This window comes from Schistocerca americana, chromosome 4, assembly GCF_021461395.2.
Source record: "Schistocerca americana isolate TAMUIC-IGC-003095 chromosome 4, iqSchAmer2.1, whole genome shotgun sequence".
NCBI classification, from domain to species: domain Eukaryota; kingdom Metazoa; phylum Arthropoda; class Insecta; order Orthoptera; family Acrididae; genus Schistocerca; species Schistocerca americana.
In genome coordinates this window covers 729,073,719-729,084,636 of record NC_060122.1, presented here as the reverse complement: position 1 = coordinate 729,084,636, position 10,918 = coordinate 729,073,719, and positions in this window count along the sequence as shown.

Below are 10,918 nucleotides of genomic sequence, written 5' to 3'. Positions count from 1 at the left end.
TCAACGCTATATTACAGAGTATTTTCAAATAAAATGCGAGCCTCCATTGCACATTTCAGTTTGAACAAGTATCTTCATGGCACCCTAATTCCAAAATATTTCACCAGTTCTCCACATTAGATTGCCTGGATGCTCAATATAATACCAATAAATTATCACACACGGCCTGTACTCTTTTTCTAAATCGCATATGAAAATTAGTTGCGCTGCACAGTATTTCTTCAACAGATGATAACCTGTCCACACAATCTTCGTACCCCAGAGTAGAGAAGAAAACTTAATACTGTTTCCTTCACTGAATAGTCTTCTCAGAACATCATTTAAGCTGCCACAAACCAGTTAGTTTTAGAACACAGATGATCTATCACACAGAATACTCTAACACTTTAAGTTCATTTATCCCGCGCCCGGGTTCCCGGGCTCGATTCCCGGCGGGGTCAGGGATTTTCTCTACTTCGTGATGACTAGGTGTTGTGTGATGTCCTTAGGTTAGTTAGGTTTAAGTAGTTCTAAGTTCTAGGAGACTGATGACCATAGATGTTAAGTCCCATAGTGCTCAGAGCCATTTGAACCAAGCCATAAGTTCATTTTAAGACATGGCTTTCAATTTGAATTCAGTGTAGGTTACACATTAATGTAAACGAAAAGATACGTAAAGTCATCACAAGTATCAGTACCATGAAGTGGAAAAATTAATCAAACAATTGATAAACAATGCAATTAAATGAAATTGCAGTAGTTGAAAAACAATCAGAAACCAACAACAAATAGAGACACTGTGATGATAATACAAAAGTGTGAAGTTTACGCTAACAACCTTGAACATAAAGTAGTCAAAGTGTACAGTGATGGTGGCGATTCTCAGAAAATTTCAGGGAATGCCCATGGACGCTGGGTCGCCAAAATTGTAAGTTTGTACTACACTGACATAAGAAAAGTTAAATTCAATGACTTGTAATAACAGTGAACCAAAAGATTCACAGGAAAGAAATATCCTGTCATGGTCATCAAAACTGTCAAGTGTGTATCGATTGAAGAACAGTGGACTACTTCCACAAGTAGTGGTGGTGAAGTTCTTAACCTTAAACAATGCCTCAGAATAAGTTTGGAAATTCAATCCAATCCAAATGATTAATAGAAATAGAAAAACACATACACACTTGCATAATCTAGCTCAACAGAAAATGTGCTTGTCAAAAATGTGATAGAACAAGTGTAACCTCCCCACCGCAATTTTTTTTTATAGGAAAATATAGCAATACTTAATAGAAATGGGGGCCAAGTGTAACCTCCCCACAAAAATTTTAAAAGAAAATAACGATACTAATTAGAAATGCTGATGGACATGGCTCTATGCGTAACTTGCCTACAATCAAATGTACTGACAATGGCAACAAATGTGAAATTCGCAATCTGACTCAATTATAAATCCTTCAAAAATTAAAGTCCATTCAGTGACAAGAAAATTCAATTAAACCGAAATATCGGTTTTTGGCCCTGTGTAAAAACAATCAGAATTAAAGTCTTACCTCAGAATAAATGGATGTCACATATCTGCTCTTGTTGTTGCGCACCACTTGGAGGAACTACATTGCAAATAATAATGTTCTCCTTTTTTTTTTGTAATTCTAGTGAAATTTTTCTTCAAAAAGAAGTGGAATGAAATGGGAAGTGCAACGAGATCTTTAGTTCAAAAAAATTAAACTTTTGAGAAAATGCTTTTGAAATAAAAAATTATTATTGGGAGACTTGTTGGAGAATAATTACAATAAATAAAATTTTTCATTATCTAATGATTATATTAATTAACAGTATACCTTATTCCTCATCTTGACCATTGTTGCCGACCGCCTACATCACACAACCGCACTGGGCTGCTACTACTGACCGACCGCTCTGCATGACGACTACAGACTGAGTACTGCTCTCAACTAGACAGAGCTACAGACTCGCAACGACTGACTGACTGCTACTCTGCATAGCGACAAACTAACTCGCAAAGACTACTACTGACTGAGAACCGCTCGCAACACTCGCGCGGTCAAGCGCATACTCTCTGGTCACAGATGCTACAATGCCTCGCCATCGCTGCTGCGTTACATACGTGTTTCATAACCCTCCACTCGGGGGGCAAAAATTTGGCAGCGATGGTGAGTCATTTGGACTTGCCAAGCGCGGCAAAATTTTTCTTTAATTAACAAAATCCTACAACTTACAGAATATTTAAATGTTGTGCACACGCACTAAGTACAAAATATATCAGACAAGGACAAAATGTGAATACTAAACATAGTAGCAAATCAGAAAAAAGTATATACAAACTTTTTGACAGATAAAGTGCACAGGCACTGAAAAAATTCTTTAGCATATGCAGAACAAATAAACAGACTGGCAAGAATAATTAGATGTAGTACATAAAGTAAATGTTGTGCACACGCACTAAGTACAAAATATATCAGACAAAGACAAAATGTGAGTACAAAACATAGTAGCAAATCAGAAAAGTATATACAAATTATTTGACAGATAACAAAGTGCACAGGCACTGAAAAAATTCTTTAGCATATTCAGAACAAATAAACAGACTGGCAAGAATAATTAGATGTAGTACATAAAGTAAATGTTGTGCACACGCACTAAGTACAAAATATATCAGACAAAGACAAAATGTGAGTACAAAACATAGTAGCAAATCAGAAAAGTATATACAAATTATTTGACAGATAACAAAGTGCACAGGCACTGAAAAAATTCTTTAGCATATGCAGAACAAATAAACAGACTGGCAAGAATAATTAGATGTAGTACATAAAGTAAATGTTGTGCACACGCACTAAGTACAAAATATATCAGACAAAGACAAAATGTGAGTATAAAACATAGTAGCAAATCAGAAAAGTATATACAAATTTTTTGACAGATAAAGTGCACAGGCACTGAAAAAATTCTTTAGCATATTCAGAACAAATAAACAGACTGGCAAAAAATATTATGTTGACAAGTGTACATGCACTGAAAAATGTCTTTAGCATTTTCACAACAAATAAACATAATGGCAAAAAAAAATTCATGTCCAAAGTGCACATGCACTGAAAAATGTCTTTAGTATTTTCACAACAAATAAACATAATGGCAAACATCATGTCGACCAGTGACATAAGTGTACTCACACTGGAGTTTAGCGAATCGAAAAATGTATAACCTATGAACATAAATGATGTTACCAAAAAAAAATTTTTTTTTTTTTTTTATGTGACAAGAATCAGGATAGGAAAGGGAAGGATTGCATCATGGTTGTAGCACTTTAGATTGCACACAGCTGCTCTGAAAGTCCATATCTTTCCACAGTAGTACAACACCAAGTGACACAACTTGAAGTTCTTTTCCCATCAGAATTTATCAGTGTAGCCAAGACACTGAACTGTCGTAGTAATGTTCCATGTTTTCATTTTGGCAGTACATTAGGTACACCAAACAGTGGGACCATAATAATGTCTTCATCGCTCATGGTGGTGGACAGCATGTCGTGTCAACACCACACTCTTACAAGGCACACCAACGTAGAATTAGTGCAAAACCAAATATAGTGCTCCATGATCACTGGGATAAACAGGACAAATGGACATTGCAGTAATTCAGGGTAGTCAGCTTATGAGGTGAAGGACATCAAGTCACATAATATTGACAATTACAGTCTTCATTGATAGTTCGTGGCATTCATAGCCCAGTTATTGAACATTTCTGTACCAAGTATGTAGTATTACAGAAAAATGTTCATTAATTGTTTTACATAGAATCAGTAGCCTTCTTTTCCTGGTTACAAAATATTATGAAATAATCGCATTCTTTTCAGTTACAGAGTATAATTAAGAATCATTAACCTTCTCCTAATTACAGTTAATTAATCATTTGTCATTCCAATCTATTAAGAATCATTAGCCTTCTTCTAATTACAAAGCATTATTAAACAATCACATTTATTTCCAATTACAAAGTATGAACATTGAAAACAAGAGTTAATTAATGGCATAATTAATAACAATTTCGTTGATTGACATTAATTATTGGCACTCAGTGGCCATCAAGTATTGAATAGAATAAAACATAGTTCATCATTCAGTATTATTCAGATCATTACAAAGTCATTATTAAAAATCAGTTAATTACAGTCAAATCATTAGTAATCACAGGCATTACAATAACAGTGGCAGTTATTAGCTAGTGACAAAGCATTATTTTGAATATAGTCTCATTAAGAGGTCATTACTCGAGTGACATGCTATTCAGAGTTGATTAGTATTATTCAGAATTATCATAAACTAGTGACATTATGTGGGACTGGTAATACATTTTTTTGGTAGCAATGCATTGCGTTGGGATCGATAATTAATTGCTGAGGCATAATACTTTTTGCTTTTGACCTATTGCTGCAAATGAGGATAGGTAACGTCATTCGTCATGAGTCAGCTGTAGCAAGATTATGTAACAAGGCAGTACATGTGATCACATTTATAAATGATAAACACAAATGGGTAAAAAATATAAAAATGCAAGTACTAGAACAAGTATAATAAGTAACAGGTTTAGTAAGTGTCATGAAAAACTTCTCCTGGAAAAAATACAAAAACGGATTATTGACCTGAAAGAAGAAACGCACACTATGCTGAAAAGTAGTGAACTTCGAATTAACAAGTAGTGAAATGTGTATAAAATGTGTTCCATAGCTGTCCTTTCCAAAACTTTCCGTCATCCTACTATGCAATGTAACACCTGCTGTCAAAGCAAACCGCAACAAATACTTAAATAACTACGTGGCATAAAGAAAAAAACTTCATTATCCATATCATCATAACTTCACCATTATCATCACCTGTAAAGAAAAACTTCATTATTCATAATACCATTTCCTTCATCATTATTCATCAGTATTCACTATCATCTGCAAAAAATCACTTCATTACTCATTACCTAACTATTCCTTATCTCTAGCATATTTCATCACTAAAACTAAGATGTGTAGTTCAGTCTGACAGCCTGCATCAATCACCTTGTATTCTGAAAGAAAAAATTAGTTAAGACTGCTATTCTGTGATGAGTATAGTATAGTCTTGTTAATGCTTGTTAATCCTGATCCCTTTACTCTTCCTCATAAAGTTATTGCATCTCCTTTCGTTTATTCCGTAGGTGAAATTCCCATTTATGTTAAATTTATTTCTTAGAATCATCATTCCTTTCTGAAATTGATGAACAAAGATTAATGTCTTGCATTTAAATCCTATACCCACTAAATAATGACTGGTTTATGGTGACACAATTAACCATACAGCATAACATGACAGAAAACGTAATATGTCCAAGACATTGACAGTGTTCGGATGCGAAAAAATGTGCACAGAATAATACAATGCAGTAGCAAAAAAAAAAATGTGAAACAGTCACGATGTTGAGATGTCATAAGGCAAAAAAATGTCAAAGTCGACTGGTGTGTGTTATATCTTAACTATTTCATAGTGCATACAAACAAAACTGGAGTACAGTCATATACACAAAAAAATGGAAAATGTGCACGGTCTGATGTGTAACGACAAGAAAAGCGACCTGCTAACCTTACCTTGCCGGGCACTTGCCAAGAAAAAAATACGATAATCATCAATAATTAGTCAGGTGAATTAATTGCATTAGTAAATGGCATCATAGTGTGTTGAATCATACAGTGGTTTCACTCAATAAACGGTTTAATGTTTGAGATATGGTGATTGCCTTTCGATTTTCTGGTTCTCAAAGTTTCGACGTGTACAACATTGGGGTGAGGGATGCTGCGAATCCGATACGGACCTGCGTATAGAAGTTCAAATTTACTGCACTTACCTTTTAATTTGCTGGATAAATAGTGTGTACGTACTAATATCTTCTGTCCAACGTGAAAGACGCGGCGTGTACAAACCTGTTTTTGCTGTCTTCTCCGGCGCTCTGCGGCACGTTTGATGTTGTTCAGCGCAATGTCAATTATTTCGTGGTGTCGTAGGCGACGATTTTTGGGGAATTCTATTAATTCTTTAATTTTGTTCGGTGGTTCAACGTTTTTCAGTATAACAGTCGGAGATAGCATAGTGGATTCATTTGGAATGGAATTAATTACATCTTGGAATGAGAGTATGTGTGTATCCCAATCAATATGTCTTTTGTGGCAGTATATTCTGCACAGCTTACCAATTTCCTTCATTAATCTTTCACAAGGGTTCGAAGAAGCGTGGTACTTGGATATATAGATCGGAGAAATGTTTCTAGCTCGTAACATGCGTGTCCATACACTACTACGAAATTGAGATCCATTATCAGAAATTACTTTCATTACATGCCCTACATGAAATAGAAAATGTTTTACAAATGCTTTCGAAACAGTTTTAGCAGTAGCTTTGCGTAACGGAGTGAAAGTAACAAATTTTGAAGTGAGCTCAACAGCGACAAAAATGTAGCAAAAACCTCTGTTAGTTCTCGGAATCGGACCAAAAATATCTACTGCGGCCATGTGTCTTAATTTCACAGGTATAATGGGATATAAAGGAGGAATATGTGGTGTCTGATTTAGCTTTCTGTCAAATTTTACAAGACGCTAAAACTCGTCGTATACGTTTTTCCATGTTGGTAAAATAACAGTTCTGTCTCAGTATAAGAAAACATTTTCGTGCTCCGTAATGTGCGTAACTTAAATGAGTGTACCAAATTAGTTTGTTAACCAGTTCGTCAGGAATGCATAATAACCAAATGTTGCTGTCAGGATGAGAGCGGCGAAACAGAATGTCATTGCGTACAGTGTAGTGGTTCCTAATCGTAACATTTTTCCTATCTTGCCAAAGGTGTTTAATTTCTTTCCACACATTGTCCTTATTTTGTTCTTGTGCTATGTCCTGTAATGACGATGAAATAAAATTTTCAAATGCAACTTGTTGAATGTACATGACGCTGAAATTTGCTTTGCAGAAGTTGGTTGCGATGTCTTGCTGATTGTTGCCGAGAGAACGCGATAGTGCGTCTGCTATAACATTTTGTGTGCCGGGAATATGAACAATCGTAAAATTAAATTCTTGTAAATATAGTTTCCATCTACTTAATCTGTCGTGAGTAAATTTAGCTGAAAGCAAAAAATTGTATAGCTCTATGGTCTGTGTAAACGGTGGTATGTCTGCCATAAAGAAAGTGCCGAAATCTCGTAAAAGCCCATACAACACATAATGTTTCAAGTTCTGTGACGGAATAATTTCGTTCAGCAGGTGAAAAAATGCGACTTGCAAATGCGATGTTTTTAATTACTGTAGAACCATCTTCTTCAATTTCCTGAAAAATATGTACACCTAAAGCGGTGTTAGAGCTGTCAGTGGCAATGGAAAAATTTCTGGTGAGATCTGAGTGCGATAAAAGTAGAGCATTCAATAAAGCATGTTTCAAATAACATTCTCGTGAACAAAATTCTGCGTGTCAAAAGTAATGTTTGCGTTACTGTAGTATGCAATCTGTGCTGTATCTGGTTAAATTCTATCGTACGTGTTATTATTTACGGGAGAATGTTGTGGCATATCCACTGTATGAACTGTTCTGTTATTTCATACTGACGTGTTACGCTATGGATGACACCTATTGTCTGGATCATTCATGATAATGTGTTGTTGCTAATGTTCTTGCTGCTGAAAAGATCGACTGTTATTAAATGTACGCTGAAAATTGTGCTCATCATTTTTACGTCTGTCATGATAGTAATTTCTATACGGCGCATAGCGATGCGAGTTGAAATAGTGTGTTGTCTGTACGTAGTTATTTCTTTGCTGCCATGCGTTACTATTTGTTGGATCTGGGACTATACGTGCACGCGGCGAAACATTAAAGTTTGGTTGACCTTGTAGACTGCATTGTTGGTTAGGTATGCTAAGCGGTTGACTTTCATGCTATTGTGGTGGAAAACGTCTATTGTTACCAAAAAATGCGTTTGCTGTTAATTTTACACATACTGATGATTACGATTTTTATCTGTAATTAAAATTACGGCGGTAGTTGTCATTACGGGAGTGCCTGCTGAAAATTGTCACATTCGGTAAAAGATTTGTCATATCGGGTTTTCAGTACAATATTTCTTAATTCTATATAGAGCAATAGTTAAAGAGCAGTTTTGATAGATATAAAGGATAGTAGAAGAGAAGGCAGCAGTGCAGAAAACTAAAGATGAAATAGCACTACTACAGCTCGGGGCCCTATGCTCGCTACGGCACATATTCATTAAAGCGTAATGAATCCCCTGAGGTCATTTACGCACTGCAAATAAATTTTAGTTTTTGCGTTACAGGCAATAGCGGTGAATGTACAAAGATAAATTGTCGTATACAGCTCAAAGCGTGTATCTGTGTTCTGTCATTATTAAATTCTTTACATTTGCTTACAAATGCAAATTGCTCGAAATCTACGTTCTCGTCACTCAGTTTGATAACACGTTCAGGTTTGTGTGTGAATCTGTTCGTCTGTGTCATTTCGGATTTCAAGTTGCGTAGCTTTTCAGATTTTAAGTCGCGTGGCTTTTCGGATTTTAAGTCGCGTAGTTGCTGTAAATTGTTCACATTATACACGCTGCGTAAGTCTGACAAATGCTCGCAACGTGGCGGATTCTGTGACGTATTGGTGACTGAAATAATTGTTAATTCTGTTACTTTAATACTTTCGTCAATCTGGTTATTGTGTCGTTCACTTTTCTCGTCAACTTCCGTATTCGGAGTGTATGAAACTTCCACTGACTCTAAATTAACTTCGTCGCGAATCTGTACTTCGTTTTTAGGGCATTGTTCGGTGACTGCATTAACTTCGTCTTTATGTAATTCTGTTGTGCTTACATGTGTACTATTTAATTCTTGTGCAACAGTGCCAACTTTTTCATTACTGTTATTAGCACAAGTCTTAGTATTCACACGTAATTGTACTTTAGTGTCCTGACATTGTATGGTAACAGCTGTAATCTGTTCGCTAACTTGTTTGTTCTGTTCTTTATGGTCGTCTTGTTTTTCGTTTGTGAGATCGACACTTTTATCAATTGTTTCGCTAAGTTGTTTGTAATGGCTGTCGACACCCTCATCTACCTGCCTGCAATGGTTGTCAAAACCTCCATTAAGTTGTTTGAAAAAATTATTCATCATTTCCCTCCGCTGTTTGTACTGTTCCCTAAGTTGTTTGAAATTTTCATTCTGTTGTTTACTTTCTTCCCTAAGTTGTAGCAGTATTGCCATAATTGGATCCGAGCCAAAATTACCATTTCTATTATCTGTACTGTTCAATAGTGGATCTGGAATTGTTTCACTTTCTGTAACCATTTGGTCATTTTGAAATTTACAAAAAGGTTTGTCAGTCAAATGTATACTATCAGTCATTGTTTCGGAATTAAATACATCTGTCCTACTTTGTGTGATCTGTTCATTTTCATTAGACAGATTTGACTGTACATTACTTGAATTTTCCAAATCGGGTGTGTTAAGCTCTACAGCGCTCATTACCATAGAGCATTCTGCGTCATCAATTGTCGTCAAGTTAACAGACGAGACAATTGAGTTCGTTTGTTCATCATTAAGGTGAAAGTCATCATTAGTGGTTGGAATGCACTGATTGTTAGTGAACGCAGGATTGTCATCATTACGTTGCGTATCACAATTACTATCGGTCACGTTGTTTAAGTCGGTAATTTCATTCACAATACTTCGCGATACACTATTCACAGTCTTTCGCGGCATTTTTACAATAGTCAAAATTTTTCACAAAGCAAATAAGCACAATGCAAAAGCAACACACAAATACAACAAAGCAGCAAATTGCCGTTGACCTGTAGAAAGAAAGTCACAATATTATTAAAAGCGTTGCGCCAAATCCTAATTATCTAAGCAAATAAGAGCAGATATCTGACTGTCGCTCAAAAGACTCTCAACGAAATACGATCCTGGACTGGGTGTCGCCAAGTGTAACCTCCCCACCGCAATTATTTTATAAGAAAATATAGCAATACTTAATAGAAATGGGGGCCAAGTGTAACCTCCCCACAAAAATTTTAAAAGAAAATAACGATACTAATTAGAAATGCTGATGGACATGGCTCTATGCGTAACTTGCCTACAATCAAATGTACTGACAATGGCAACAAATGTGAAATTCGCAATCTGACTCAATTATAAATCCTTCAAAAATTAAAGTCCATTCAGTGACAAGAAAATTCAATTAAACCGAAATATCGGTTTTTGGCCCTGTGTAAAAACAATCAGAATTAAAGTCTTACCTCAGAATAAATGGATGTCACATATCTGCTCTTGTTGTTGCGCACCACTTGGAGGAACTACATTGCAAATAATAATGTTCTCCTTTTTTTTTTGTAATTCTAGTGAAATTTTTCTTCAAAAAGAAGTGGAATGAAATGGGAAGTGCAACGAGATCTTTAGTTCAAAAAAATTAAACTTTTGAGAAAATGCTTTTGAAATAAAAAATTATTATTGGGAGACTTGTTGGAGAATAATTACAATAAATAAAATTTTTCATTATCTAATGATTATATTAATTAACAGTATACCTTATTCCTCATCTTGACCATTGTTGCCGACCGCCTACATCACACAACCGCACTGGGCTGCTACTACTGACCGACCGCTCTGCATGACGACTACAGACTGAGTACTGCTCTCAACTAGACAGAGCTACAGACTCGCAACGACTGACTGACTGCTACTCTGCATAGCGACAAACTAACTCGCAAAGACTACTACTGACTGAGAACCGCTCGCAACACTCGCGCGGTCAAGCGCATACTCTCTGGTCACAGATGCTACAATGCCTCGCCATCGCTGCTGCGTTACATACGTGTTTCACAAGTGTTAGCTTTCTTCTTATAGCTTGAATGAAGATG